Source organism: Silurus meridionalis, chromosome 8 (assembly GCF_014805685.1).
Source record: "Silurus meridionalis isolate SWU-2019-XX chromosome 8, ASM1480568v1, whole genome shotgun sequence".
NCBI classification, from domain to species: domain Eukaryota; kingdom Metazoa; phylum Chordata; class Actinopteri; order Siluriformes; family Siluridae; genus Silurus; species Silurus meridionalis.
In genome coordinates this window covers 20,048,297-20,064,378 of record NC_060891.1, presented here as the reverse complement: position 1 = coordinate 20,064,378, position 16,082 = coordinate 20,048,297, and the positions used below count along the sequence as shown (strand labels likewise).

General features: G+C 35.8%; 1 protein-coding gene across 2 annotated transcripts in view; it reads right to left on the bottom strand.

Annotated features, from left to right (window-relative positions):
- The window catches only part of LOC124390452 (hippocalcin-like protein 1), a 32,603-nt gene extending 16,885 nt beyond the window's left edge, over positions 1 to 15,718 (bottom strand). Inside the window, exon 1 of one of the 2 annotated variants that reach the window (XM_046856394.1) lies at positions 15,361 to 15,718. The gene's annotated coding sequence lies outside the window, so the exon portion shown is untranslated. Of the gene's footprint in view, positions 1 to 526; positions 647 to 15,360 lie in introns of those variants that run through there. The other variant, XM_046856395.1, reaches the window with a different exon arrangement.
- Positions 15,719 to 16,082: the final 364 nt, after the last annotated feature.

Here is a 16,082-nt window from a genome sequence, read left to right as displayed (position 1 = left end):
TATTAAGAGTAACAAATAATCTCATACAAAACATATAAATACAAGCAACACCTTTCATTAATTAACATGTCTGAGTTTAGTGTTTTGCACTTTCCAATTCCCAAGATAACACCTCCTATCAACTGCTAATAAACGTGGGCACGCATAGCAATGTAGAACTCACCCATGCAGGATATCATTACTGCAAAGTGCTAGTTTTTATCAAACTAAGGATGTGTTAAGATATTGAATATATTCATAATGAAATTATTATACAGGTGTTTATTATGGCATATAATCAATCATAGCAGAAAAAATATATAAAAAAGCAAATTCTGCATCACTCATATTTTTATAAAGGAGAGAAACACAGTGGTGTGCATACAGACTAAAATAAACAAAAATTGTAGGCGGGAGTGGGAAGTCAGATATGAAGCTCAAGAAAAAAATGGATCACTCTATGGCCCAAAGTATATTATCAACCCCTTCTAAAAACCCACTTCTAGCCAAACCCACTGCTAACAGATACATAAAATCAAGTACATACCCATGCAAAAACACTGGCAGTAGAATGGGTCGTACTGAAAAGTTTGCTGACTGGCAACTTGTGGCAACACTGCCGCAAGTTAGTTTGTGAAATTTCTGCCCTGCTGGATCTGTGCCGGTCAATTTTAAGTTGCATAATCGTGAAATGGAAGGTTCTTGGAGCAGCAACAGCTCTCCCACAAAGTGGTACACCACGCAAAGTCACAGAACAATCCTCTGTTTAAACACTCGATGCTCAGCTCTAAACTGCCTCTGGGAACAAGTTCGGTAGCATTCCAGAGCAGAGCAGCTGTACACAACCCTAAGATCAATGTGCACAGTGCCAAGTGTCAGCTAGAGTTGTGTAAAGCATGCAGCCACTGGACATATGCACAAGGGAAACATGTTTGAGTTATGAATCATGCTTCACAATCTGGTAGTCTGATGGATGAGTTTGGTGTTGCCAGGAGGATGGTATAAAAGTGACAACAGTAAAGTTTGAGTAGAAGGGGAGAAGGGGGTTATTGATCTGGAATTTTAATATGAAGTCTTTTAAGCAAGTAAGAAACATGTATGCTGGTATGGTCCAAAGAAGCAATGCAGACTGAAGTGTTCCTGCCTACCTCACACTGAGGATACTATTTGCACTGTTGTGATGAAGTGCATTTGACACAGAGTTGGCAAATGTACACATTTGTTCTAAAAACCGACGATACAAGTACCTTAAATTAATACTTTTCACGTATTTAATATTCTAATCAACATGGGAATGGACAAATATGGATGCTTTATGCAAATGTTGTTTATTATTAGTGAAACAATGCTCAAAGACAAAATATACTTGTTATTGTTTTTAAGTAATTATTGTGTTGACAATTATGTAAATCATCAAGACACCAAAAAGAACCTTTGCTGTGTTTCCACACGGTTAATGTGATGATACCGTAGAAACTGTACCCCCCCACTAACTTTCACACGGATTACATAATCAGAAAATATTTGTTTTCCAATTCAAATATTTATGTGAATAATATATTCAGTATCGACTCGGTGAATCAACTATTACTGAGATTTAGGTTGTTTAATTTGTCTATGAAGAGAGATGACATAGGTGGCAGAAAGTGCCCCTGTCTGTTTTCTTTATTTTACGAAAGCACAGCATTTTGTTATTATGAGTGTATACAAATAAAGTAGACCATTTACAGATTTGAATGAATGAATGATTTGAATTGCTTTTATCTGTACGATCAAAAAAAACAAGAGTCGGTGTTATGAGGAAAAAAAATAAATAAATGCCACAAAACGCGCCGACACGTTTGTCGACCTCAGAGGGTAAATTGTCGGATGTGTGCATCATGGCGGAATTTGGTGCTGATTCGAGACTTGGCGCATCAGTGAAACAAATGTGTACTAATTAAAAATTATTTTACTGTGGAGTTAATTTTTTTATATCTAAATAAAGAAAGAATGTTATGAATAAACGTGTGTTGCGCTGAAGGTTTTAATTTCACCTCATATTTATTTTTTATTTTTTTAATTGTCAAACAGAAATGCGCGCTGCATTAATCACGCATTAATAAAACCAGTGCCGTTAAAATTACATTTGCATTGTGACAGCCTTAATTAATATATTAACACAAAACAAATACAATTTTTTGTCATCCACCATATAGAACACAAGCAGAGAAAAGATGATGATCAGGTGATCAGGAATGTCTCTGTTCTCAGTCATGTTTACATGCTCACTCCCTCTTCCACGTTAATCCCATTCTTCTTGTTACCTTCTGACTTGCTTGTTGTTAGCTTCATAAACTAGCCTACATCTGTGGTGTGTGAGTCAGGAAATGATACACCAGTGGTGGATTGAAAAAGCTGCACAATGACAGGAAATCGGTTGATGGGCTAAAAACGGCATGCAATGAGAAGAAAAAATATTAACATTTCACCAAATAGATTAAAACTAAAAGTAATGAGCCTGTTTTGAAATTTTAAGAAGTAGAAAGTACAGATGTGTAAAAATGTAATGAGTAAAAGTAAAAAGTTGTTCGAAAAATAAATAGTAAAGTACTGATACCAGAAAAAATCTACTTATGCACAGTAACAAAGTATTAGAACTTTGAAACTTCCCACCTCTGATTTGACACTACTGAACCTAATATTCTAGATTTAATATTCTAATCAACATGGGAATGGACAAATATGGATGCTTTATGCAAATGTTGTTTATTATTAGTGAAACAATGCTCAAAGACAAAATATACTTGTTATTGTTTTTAAGTAATTATTGTGTTGACAATTATGTAAATCATCAAGACACCAAAAAGAACCTTTGCTGTGTTTCCACACGGTTAATGTGATGATACCGTAGAAACTGTACCCCCCACTAACTTTCACACGGATTACATAATCAGAAAATATTTGTTTTCCAATTCAAATATTTATGTGAATAATATATTCAGTATCGACTCGGTGAATCAACTATTACTGAGATTTAGGTTGTTTAATTTGTCTATGAAGAGAGATGACATAGGTGGCAGAAAGTGCCCCTGTCTGTTTTCTTTATTTTACGAAAGCACAGCATTTTGTTATTATGAGTGTATACAAATAAAGTAGACCATTTACAGATTTGAATGAATGAATGATTTGAATTGCTTTTATCTGTACGATCAAAAAAAACAAGAGTCGGTGTTATGAGGAAAAAAATAAATAAATGCCACAAAACGCGCCGACACGCTTTGTCGACCTCAGAGGGTAAATTGTCGGATGTGTGCATCATGGCGGAATTTGGTGCTGATTCGAGACTTGGCGCATCAGTGAAACAAATGTGTACTAATTAAAAATTATTTTACTGTGGAGTTAATTTTTTTATATCTAAATAAAGAAAGAATGTTATGAATAAACGTGTGTTGCGCTGAAGGTTTTAATTTCACCTCATATTTATTTTTTATTTTTTTAATTGTCAAACAGAAATGCGCGCTGCATTAATCACGCATTAATAAAACCAGTGCCGTTAAAATTACATTTGCATTGTGACAGCCTTAATTAATATATTAACACAAAACAAATACAATTTTTTGTCATCCACCATATAGAACACAAGCAGAGAAAAGATGATGATCAGGTGATCAGGAATGTCTCTGTTCTCAGTCATGTTTACATGCTCACTCCTCTTCCACGTTAATCCCATTCTTCTTGTTACCTTCTGACTTGCTTGTTGTTAGCTTCATAAACTAGCCTACATCTGTGGTGTGTGAGTCAGGAAATGATACACCAGTGGTGGATTGAAAAAGCTGCACAATGACAGGAAATCGGTTGATGGGCTAAAAACGGCATGCAATGAGAAGAAAAAATATTAACATTTCACCAAATAGATTAAAACTAAAAGTAATGAGCCTGTTTTGAAATTTTAAGAAGTAGAAAGTACAGATGTGTAAAAATGTAATGAGTAAAAGTAAAAAGTTGTTCGAAAAATAAATAGTAAAGTACTGATACCAGAAAAAATCTACTTATGCACAGTAACAAAGTATTAGAACTTTGAAACTTCCCACCTCTGATTTGACACTACTGAACCTAATATTCTAGATATAATATTATAAACAAACTTAACAGACAGCTAGATTAGTCTGTGGTGTACAAACAGTTGTTTGTCATGGAACTGAAATATGCCTAAAGTCTAAATTGGACAGTGGTAATGTGCTGCTTGCTGGCTGTTCCAATGACTGTAAGACCAAACCATTTCCAGGAAAATGAAGGTAATATGAACTTATATATATATATTGCAAATTTTGCATATGCACAAATTTAGATTTCCTAAAGCAGTACAGTCCACACCAAGAAGTTCACTCAGCTAAAGTAAACCTGATTTTTTTCAATCATTAATTGTAAAGGTTAATATTTATCGCAGTAATAAAATGTAGTAATAGTAATTATGTTTAGCAAACAACTGCAAAAAGAACATAAAAAAAAGTTTGTCAGTGATGACGACCTTAAAGCTCATGAACACTAATGCAAATAGGAAATTCACAATTTCCCTATTTTTTTCCTAGTCTGAATGTTGCCTAAACTTTATCTAAAAAAAAAAATTATATTATTACATAAAGTAGAATCAGTGCATGCTGGGGAAATGCGCAATAATCCTAATGATAGTGTAAAATAAATAGCATATCTATAATACCCATGCCACACAAGATGACCTTTTACTTTTACACTTGTGCAATGAAATGTCAGATGGAGCTCTAATGTAATGTGTTCTTTCTTAACCACCAACCCTGGAGCTTAATAAGGAAAAACATGGAGAACTTGCAGAAATCACCTTGATGGAGGTCGATAGCTGTGTTAAAAAAAATGTGATCATGTTCACCCCAGGCTATACTGCACGTTTTCCTATTGTGGCAGATGGCAAAGCTCTACATTGTTATCCTGCATTGACTTCCAAGGTTTTGAGTAGTAGGTCATCAAGAATTCTGAAAATTAATGTAAACCTCAGTGTGCATGACTGGAAAATAGGAATCAATAATTCTAACCAGCAACACATCATGATCGTAACTTTGCAAAATATTGTGTTCCAGACTAAAATAATGTGTGCACTTGAACACATTTTTCCCCATCTGCAAACTACTATTAAAAGTATTGCAATTAAGAAGTTTAAGACTTTCATCAATATTTTATGCAAATAGCCTTGAAGAAATTAGCTGATCTTGACCTGCACAGTTATTTAAAGCGCAGCTCATATCATGTAATTACTAACGACTAGCCCTTTTCTGAAAAGATTAAACTTTCAATGAATATGGTGATCATTTCAGTACAATTCAATGTTTAAAAATATGCCATCACTTCATAAAAAATATGCAAATAGTGCTACTGATATAAATAATTTACGTTCATTCACAAAACAACAGTCATGCAAACAGCCTGACACATGGAGCTACTCGTAAGCTGATCAACACCTCAAAAAATCCACCCACCATTTACAGCACTGCTTGAAAAATCAGCCATGTTTGATCCCTGTTTCCTGCCAGAGCAGCGTGGAGAAGCTCCCTGTCTATAAATGACTGCACGGAAACCCTGATGGAGGAAGAGTGACGCCATGAAACCATACAAGATTTCCTGTGTGAAGTGTGAAACAGTCTGGTGTATGGGTATGTATGCATGCAGGATATATAGCTTCCTAAAATTCTTGGATAATAATGAATTGTGCTACAATTTTTTAACTACTCGGTTTTTACCTAGTTAAGTTCTCAGTCTATGTGCTGTTTACAAAGAAATTAAGCTTTTTGTCCATATATAGGCATGTAACACAATGTCATTACCTGCATGTGTATTTACATTTGTATAGCGCTATATACATCAATCATCTGAGTTCAGATTTAAACCCAAAGTAGGCATGGCCATAACCATATCTATTCCTTTTATTATTGAATATAATCCCTATATATTTTAATTGTAACACTGGAAAATACTGGGTAAAAAAACAAGATGTAGAAATGGGGTGTGACCCCCAACAGTTCCTCAACCTCAGCTATATGTGCAATATTTATAACAAATGTAGTTGGTTTTATCTGTATCAGTGTACTTAAAGGAAACAAACATTTGTGTGTCAGGCTGATAGAGAAGTGTGTGTTTTACTGGCTCTGTGGGAATAAATGTCATTTCCCCCCACACACAGAGCGGGCCTAACACAGACTCTTCTAGTCCAGAAGTTTACTGTAGTCCTTTACTTCAGACATGCAGGCTGCTTAATCATTGACACACACACACACACATACACACACACACACACACACACACACACACACACACACACACACACACACACACACACACACACACACACACTTTCTTGCCTGCAACATTTCCACAAGCATGATGTGAGCATTTTTGAGACACTGACATTGTTTTGAATGAACTAATGCCCACCCAAATGGCATACTTTGAATTAGTACTAAGCAAATCGTAAAAAATAAAATCACAAATGTACATCCATCATTTGTAATTATACGGATTAGCCAGACCTGACATTGCCTGATTTCTGAGAATCTTAGAGTAAATAAATGTCACTAGGGAATAGAAAAGAACAAGGTTGAGCCACAGTTTATAAGATGATGAAGATCACCCTCACCAAACACACACTTATACTGTGTAACATAAATATGTATGTACAACTGCAAATTAGGTCAAGAAGCTTTAATTGTAATATATAGCTAACTCGCATATATGGCTAACTCATTGGTGCTACATAAAACAACATAGTGCTACATCATACCACCAGTTAAGGGAGCAACCAGTTAAGGGAGAGAAGAAAGAGAAAGAGAGAGGGTCTTTATACTTGTCATGTGTACATTACAGCACAGTAAAAATCTTTCTTTGCATATCCCAGCAATGTTAGCACAGGGTGAGCTAACACAGCACCCCTGGAGCAGAGAGGGTTAAGGGCCTTGCTCAAGGGCCCCAAGAGTGGCAATTCGCTGATACCGGGTCTTAAACAATAGACCTTCCGACCAGTAACCGAGAGCTTTAACACTGAGCTACCAACTCCCTTAGTAAATCAAGAGATTGAATAAAGGGATGACTTTCACTGAATTGCAGCGATGGAGCTGCTCTGCTACTCACAACACCCCAATCAGGTAATTTTATGAGTCATTTAGCACTAGGTTCTACAGAAACTTGTGGTGTGCAATCAGAGAGGGTGCAGCGCTTGTCATGATTGGGTATAAAAAATAATCTAAAATAGGCAGGGACTCTCAGAAGTGAAGAAGAGGTTCACCTCTGCATCTACAAATTGTGGAACAATTTCAGAATAATGTTCCTTAACAGAAAGTTGTAAAGACTTTGAATATCTCATCGTCTACAGTGAATAATATAATGAAAACATTCAGAGTATCTGTAGAAAGCGCTGCGCAAGAGACAAAAATCAATATTGGGTGCTTGTGATCTTTGGGTCCTCAGGTGGCAATGCATTCAAAACAGGCATGATAAGATGATAATGGAAATCACCGCACTGGCTCAGAAACACTGCCAGAAATCACTGTCTGTGAATACAGTTTGCCATGTCATCCACAGATGCAGGTTAAAGCTCCCATTATGTGAAGAAGCAACCATATATGAACCACTGTTTTCACTGGGCCAAAGCCCATTTACAATCCTCTTCTTCTTTTGGCTGCTCCCGTTAGTGGTTGCCACAACGAATCATCTGTCTCCATACCACCTTTATATCTGCCTCTATAATCAACCACCTGCATGTATTTCCTTACCACATCCACAAACCTCCTCCTTGGCCTTCGTCTTTACCTCCTGCCTGGCAGCTCTATCCTTAGTATTCTTCTACCCTATGTCTCTCTAATACACACGACCAAACCAGCTCAATCTAGTCTCGCTCACCTTGTCTTCAAACGTCCTATTTGCGTGGTCCCTCTAATAAGCTTATTTCTAATTCTCTCCATCCATCCTTGTCACTCCAAAAAAAAATCTCAGCATCTTCAATTCTGTCATCTCCAGCTTCGCCTCCTGTCTTCTTGCCAGTACCAAGGTCTCTAAACAAAGCTCATTTACAATGGACTGAGGCAAAGTGGAAAACTTTTCCATGATCAGATGAAATTAAATTTGAAATTCTTTCTGGAAACCATGGACACTATCCTATGAACTAAAGAGGAGAAAGGCCATCCAGTTCGTTATCAGACCTCAGTTCAAAAGCCTGCATCTTTAATGTTATGGGGTGCATTAGTGCCTATGGAATGGTATTACAAGCATGGCTTCATACTAAAAAAGTCCAGGTGCTGAAATAGCCTGCCTGAAGTCACAAAATTGGCACATTATAAAACAAAAAATATGAAAAGAAAGGCCCCAGGACCTGTATCAGGATTCCTCTCCCAAAACCCCAGCAACTGGTCACCTCAGTTCCCAGTCATATCTGGACTGTTCTTAAAAAGAAAGAGATGCTACACAGTGGTGAACTTGACAGGATAAATGTTACGAGACTGCCTCACAACCAACAATATCCGTATTGGATAAGTATCAGTTCATTATCGGTCAATGATGTGACAAACAGATAGATATAATGCTTATAGAATTAACAGCTGTATTAGGCATTGAACTAATGAATTATTTTACTATAAATAGTATTTTTTTTCGTTGTACTATGTTTAAAAAATAAAATAAAATAAAACACAATAAAAAAAACTAAAATAAAAAAAAAAATATGCAACTGCATTAGTTGGGCTATTTGGTTTTCTTTTTAATTATTTGTAATTATTATGAAATCATAAACAAGAGGACCCATGGCAACATTAGTTTTAATATTATACAGTTGGTTAAAATGCAACATTAACTTTCAACCGATACCCTTGAGCCCTTGCTCAAGTTAGATTTTTGGACCTTCATAGGAAAAGTTTGAGCATAAGAGCATATAGTATAATAAAAACTTTTACTGAAATTTGTCTTTGCAAATAAATAATAAAATTATAACACTTTCACAAGTCATAACAGCAATTAGGCTTTGGTTTCTTTAGATCTTGTGCAATATGTAGTTTTCAAAGACATTTCTTTTCACTTCACAGACAACTTTTTGATCTGAATAACCAATAGGTAAATGTATTTCTGCTACATATTTGCTTTGACACCTCTTACTGAACTGTTGGTGAGATCCAGCAAGCCTCTGTTACTACTGGGACCTATTCTGCTTTGCCTGCATGAAACAAGAGCTTACTGATGTCGTTAGCCCCCGGGATATTATTCAGTTATTTTAACCAGATATTTGCTTGCATTACTCATTCATTCGCTCTCCATCTCTCTGTCTGTCTGAAAAATATATTAAAATGTCTCTAGGGCAAGATGCTTATTCATGGCCAGGTCTTAGGTCTTGTGTGATACTTGACAATTGATCATTATTTTAGATTACTGTACATCTTATAATAAATAGTATATAATTGTCACAAATTAATCAAAATAGAATGAACAAAGCAAGCTTACACTCGATTCTTCCCATGACAAACTGCTAAATCTTGACATGTGTAGTAACAAGTCAAAATGTTTGGTAAGCAAAGAATTAAATGGTCTACAGCATTATTGTAAGACAGGGGTGTCAAACTCAATTGCACAGGGGGCCAAAACTCAAAGCACACTTTAGGTCATGGGCGGAACAGGATAAACATTTATTGAACACACTAAAACTAAATGTTTTTTTAACATAAATATGAATAAAAAAAAAGACTGGAATATTATTCCATAATAAATCATATAAATTTGCTTTCCATAAAAATATATATCCTATCAAAATGATACAAGTTAGAAATATGAACATGCGAAAAACCCCTTAAAAATAAATAAAAATTGTGCTTTTAAGTAAATGTTAAAATAACAACAAATCAAAACAATCAGCTTTCTTTGCTCTTATGCCATTAAAAAATAATAATTTTAAATAAATTAAAATATTTTGCCCTCCATAAAAAAAAATCTCCTGTCGAACACCAGACTTGCTTTTACAGCGGCTTCACTTTGTGATTTTGCTTTGGTAAAAATGTCTGCTGAAATGTCAGATTCTTCTTTAACTCTTCTACTTTCTGTTTCTTCTGCTCTGCATTCAGGTTTACAATAGGGTTGTATACATCAATAGAAGCTTGACTTGATTGTCGATAGAATGTTCCCAGGTAGCCCAGCGTTCGGCCAGGCAGCTGAAGCGCTGCATTATGGGATCTGTAGTTTGTGTGTTATCAGCACTTCATATCGCCGGGCCATTAATAACAATATTAATAGATCTATATAAATGATCTTGCGGGCCGGATCTAATTGTACATCGGGCCAGATTGACACATATGTTGTAAAAAAACAAATTTTAAATACAATATTTTATTTCAATAATCAATGACAAGGTTATGTGCTAAACATCACAAAGTCTATTATTTTTCCCAATAACAGCACATCCCATAATATATTTATCCCTCTTATACAACAAGAATTTGCTAAAGACTCAAATTTTACATCATGCTTTTTATGTTTAGAACTATATATAATGTTGTGGAAAACCAGTAAAATTATTACATACAGTATGTTATGACAAGGATCAACAGTCCTTACATTCACTTAAAACTAAACTTTCTTTCGGCTTCTCCCGTTAGGGGTCGCCACAGCGGATCATCCGCAGGTTTGATTTGGCACGTTTTTACGCTGCATGCCCTTCCTAACGCAACCCTCCCCATTTATCCGAGCTTGGGACTGGCACTAAGAGTGGCTGGGGTTGGTTCCTTGACCAGGGATCAAACCCGGGCCACAGCAGTGAGAGCACCACATCCTAACCACTAGACCACCAGACTAAAGTTGGAAAAAACATAACATTTACCTGATCAATTAGATTTGAGAAATCAAAAGTACTATGCTGCAAAATATTTAAATTTAAAGTGAATTTTACTTCAACAGCACAATTAATGCAACTTAACTCATTCCTTTTCTGCTCTATTTTACATACAACCAACAAAGCAAAATTAACTTCTTAAAATTAGCTTGTTAAAAACAAAACATGTTACCAAGCAACCACATATGCACACATTTACCAGTTCACTGGTGATTTCTACTAGTTTTATTTAAGAGCAAAGCTACAGGAATAAGAAATAAATCCTAATGTGCTAAGATGTCATGTTTTAGAAATTCCCTTCCATAATGAAAAAAGGGTGGGAATCAGCACCTCATGAAATCTCTCAGAACTTAAAAGGCTTTTGCAGGACTATTCACAGATATTGTCTTTTCGGTCTCTCTTTCTCTAATAACACAAACATCTTGCCAGTCCATCAACCCCATTTCTTTCTTTTACCTGCACTTATGTGTTATGGAACTTAACTAATGTTAAACTCATCACTGTGGCAAGGAATTAAGGAAAATCAATAAAAATGTGTTATGAGACAAACCCGTGCACATTTTTTTATATTTTACATTTATGCAAATTTCCATGACAGCCAAAGTGGTTTTACCGATTTCACTGTCACATTTCTTACACATTCAGTCCCTCATCTCTCTAATAATTTCCCCATTCTACTCCTTTATAGCTGCTGTAACTTGCACGTACTGACGTTTAATTCCAGGTTACGGTTTAATCTTCTAGACGCCTTTAATTGTAGACTGACTTAAAAAAAAGCACATATTCAATCCTAGAGCAAATTCAGTCATAATGTTCAAGATCTAAAATGAGAATGAGGTCATAATGGTTCCTTTATTGGAAGCTACAAAAGATTTTTTACAAGACTGCAATAAAAAGCAAAAAAGGGACTTTAAGCGCTTTTATAGTGTTCCTCCTACACTCACCAACTGTAAAATAAATTTCATCGTATAAAATACAATAAAAGGCTGTATAAAAAGTCAATAATATCAGGATTGGTACTGCAGTAACAGCGTTGTTGTCTTCTCCTAAACAACATTATTTTATTTACAGAAATCATTCAGTATGTATGTGTCCAGTAAAGGATCATCATTAAATTGCTTTTATTAATTGAAATAAAAAGAAATCTTTACATTCTTTGTGTTATGTCATCCTGGTATAGTTAACTTCAAATGGTACTCTCCATGGAAATGAGAAAACATAATATTTTTAACATATTCATTATTTTTATTAAAGTTCAAGTAACATTTCTAAAAAGGTTTATGATAATTTATATCAATATTTGGACATTGAACAAATTATTATTTCAAAAGTTTAGCACAAAAGATTTAGCACGTTTAGTACAAAGATTCAAATGCACTAAGCTGTGTTCTGTCGATGATTGTTGCAGCATTAGAACAACCACAGAGCACCTCAACAGAAGCTACCGTAATTTCCGGGCTATTGAGCGCACCCAAATATAAGCCACACCCACTGAATTTTACAAAGATTTTTATTTTGAACATAAATAAGCCGCACCTGTCTACATTGAAACTAATGAACTTTACACAGGCTTTAACGAAAGACAGTGTCTGTTACATGGTTGAAATATGTTGTGGCTTCTTTAAGAGCAGAGCTGCATTTTTGGAATAGCCTGCCGCCGCATTTTGCCGGTATTACTGCATGTGTGCAAGACCGAGGAATATGTCCTTATTATTTTCTGATGCTCATTTCTAAGTTTCTTTAACTAACCCGTAACGCTGTTGCCAAGAAAAATAAACTAGCACAGGTTTTGGAAACCTGTCTGTGCTTATATGATTTCTGTTGTAACTGGAGTTAGCGAGCTCTCCCATGACCCAGACTCAACTCGTGTTCATTCAGCGTGACAAATGATTCGCATTTCCTGTTTACAGTCCGAGTGAGCGGCAGGTCAAACGACAGAGGAACCGCATCCATATTTATGATCTGGGGCGGCCCGATTCAGTGGGAGTGCATCTGATTTACTAGAAAGTATTTCTTTGGTTCACCTGAACCCGTTCAGCAATCATTGGTCTAATGTTATGGGGTTCGGTTTTTTGGCTTGAAGCTTGTGAAACCAGGAAAAACCCCGGAAAAATCCATAAAATTAGCCGCTTCGTTGTTTAAGCCGTAGGGTTTAAAGCGTGGAAAAAAAGTAGCAGCTTATAGTCCAGAAAATACGGTACATTCCACATCTGTCTTATTAATGAGAATGCAACATAGGTACATACTAACTTGCACACAATTTACATACTGCACTTTTCCCATGTATGTCTTACCCTAAAAAAATTAAAAAAAAAAATACCTTTACACCTACATCTGAATAACACGGTCTTGTCACACTGTGCACTGTCACCTTTCCTTGTGATTTTGCACTGTCTGCCGTTGCCCCCTTTATCACGTCTGTCTCCTGGCATGTCTACCTGTACAACATTACCACAACTCACTACTGACCATTTGCACATTACGACCATAACTATACCTACATTACACTGTATATATTACATTGTAAATTTATACCCAACTGAACATATCATTTGCAGCCTTTGTAACCTATGTATGTAAGCACAGCTCTGGGACATTTTAACATTTCACTACAATAAGTAGTGTACAGCAAATAAAACTGGAATTTTATTTTAAAACTTCCATTTCAATACACTGTTCTCCTAATATCAGATATAAATACCATTAAATTAGAGCTAATATAAATAATATTACCTTGAATATAATATATATATTCAAGGGGGGTAAATAATATTACCTTGAATATACTGTGGTAGAAAGCTAACATGCATTTTAAGAAACAACTTCGTCAATGTTCAAATACTGATAGGTTTGACTATATAAAAAGTATAATTTGTTAGTATAAAGCACAACTGCAGGTACTAGTTTTTCTCCAAAACCTTTCTAACCAATTATTTACCTTTGCCTTAACGACATTTCTGGAACCAATTCATGCAAAATTATTACAAACATGCAAGAGTGATTTCAGGTTGGAGGACCAGTAGTTTAGAACCACCTGCGTTATGAGAAAGTGAGATTGTAAATTAGTTTATCATACAGCGTTTTGACATTGGACCTCCTGGAGTGTTTAAAGGCTCTGGCATGGAGAAGCTGGTGCTGGATCTATGATGATCACAAATGTTGAGCTCAGTAGCTCCTAGTTTTATAACCATAAAGACTGTATAAGACTGTAGAAAGAACATTACTTATAATCGTATACTCCAGTGCTCATGTTAGTTCTCACTCTCCAGTGTTCTGTACTGTTGAAAGATTTATGATCAAACTCTTGATGTCACCCAAATGAGGATGGGTTCCACATTTTAGTCTGGTTCTTCTCAAGGTTTCTTCCTCATAACATCTAAGGGAGTTTTTCCTTGCCACAGTCACCACGGCTGCTCATCAGGGATAAATACACACCATTCACCTTAACTGTTGATTTTTGTAAAGCTGCTTTGAGACAATGTCTGTTGTGAAAAGCGCTATAGAAATAAACTTGACTTGACTTGTTTGATGAAGTCAGTGAAAACAGCTCATCTTTGACAAAAATGTTGCTTTTAATTTTAACGCAATGTTTAGATAACTGGTCAATTCAAATAGCAGACATTCAGCAACAATGTAAAACCGTTCAGTAGAAAGGAAGTAACACCCCCGGAAACTAAATTATAGGAAGCCCTGCAACCACTGCGACTAAGGGGAAGCAAAAATACAGACCATGAATAAACCGATGTTCATGGTGGATTATCTAGTAATGTATATAATGTTTATATAAACCATGCTTATCAAAAAGGTGCCCAATCACGTATTCATAACCAAACAATGAACAATATTTCCCTTAGCAAGATCATTACAATATGTATTCCATCATTTTCACTGGAAGGAGGGATGCCTTTGCCACATGCTACATTTCAGTAATTACTTTTCCAGTGTATTTCTAAAGAAAGTGACACGTCTACAAGCTGCTGGTTTCCTCTCGGTGATGTTTTCTATTTCACTGAGCAGCCTAAAGGTGTTAATAAGTACAATAGGTAACACACACACGCACACAAACCTTTTTGATTAAAAAGTAGCCAAGAACCAAAGATGTAATCAGTAACAACAGCAGCAACAATAATAATAATAATAATAATAATAATAATAATAGAAAGATATTAAAATAACCTCGGGAATATGAAGCAACACAAAAGTAGCAGTGTTTCTAATTATAAAACACACTATAGTACCATATTCAACAATTGCACGTTTTGTAAAAAAAAAAAAAAAAAAAAAAAAGCCTAGGTGCATCATCTAATAAAACGATGCATTTGAAATACGACCTGCATTATTCGATTAATTCGAATAAATTCGAAAAAAGTCGACTACACGCCGCAGTTTCTTTATAAATGTGAAATAATAAAAAATTCTATCACTTCAAAGCAGAAAAGCAGTTTGTATGACCAATTCGAATAAGTCGAATAAAATTATGTCGATTAAATCGGGGGGAAAAAAAAGTTACTCACCAGATCCACTTTGGATGCGACTTGATTATTTATAGATGCACATCGATGAAAACACAACAACAACAAAAAACCTTGCAAACAAAACACACACACACACACAAAGCGCCGCCTCTGTGCTACAGGCGTGGGCACATGTGCAAGTCCTACGCGAAAAGTCCAGCAATGTGTAAAGCCATAAATTCGTGAGGAACAATAAATAATCGCGTTGGTTATTAAGTGCTTCCACACGAACAGGGCTGTGTCTCAAACCGCACTCCACTGCTTCTGATTACACCGCACTGCCTCCTGTTATGTACTCGCCAAGTTTAAACGGACGCCACATGAGTTAGGGGCGGAGAATACGAGTCACGCAATCATCATCATCATCATCATCATCATCATGTCAAGATCCGACTCAATATCGTTTGATGAAAGGGGATCCGGGAGCATCACCAAGCCTCCTCCTCAAGGGGGATCCCATCACAAACAACAGATGGGCTTCAGGACAGCAATTTATTCACTCCTTTGCAGACTGATTGCTATGGAAACTCACCTCATAATAATACACACATAACCCATAATCACAGTATGCCATCTTTGCTTTTTTAAAACAATTAAGTGTAAATCTATCAGCACTACACAAGTCTGCAATAATTGGGGTTTTAAAAAAAATGTTGGCACAGAGCTTTGCTTGTTCTTCTCACATCTCTATGGGGTTCCTCCAGGTTCTCAGGTTTCATCTG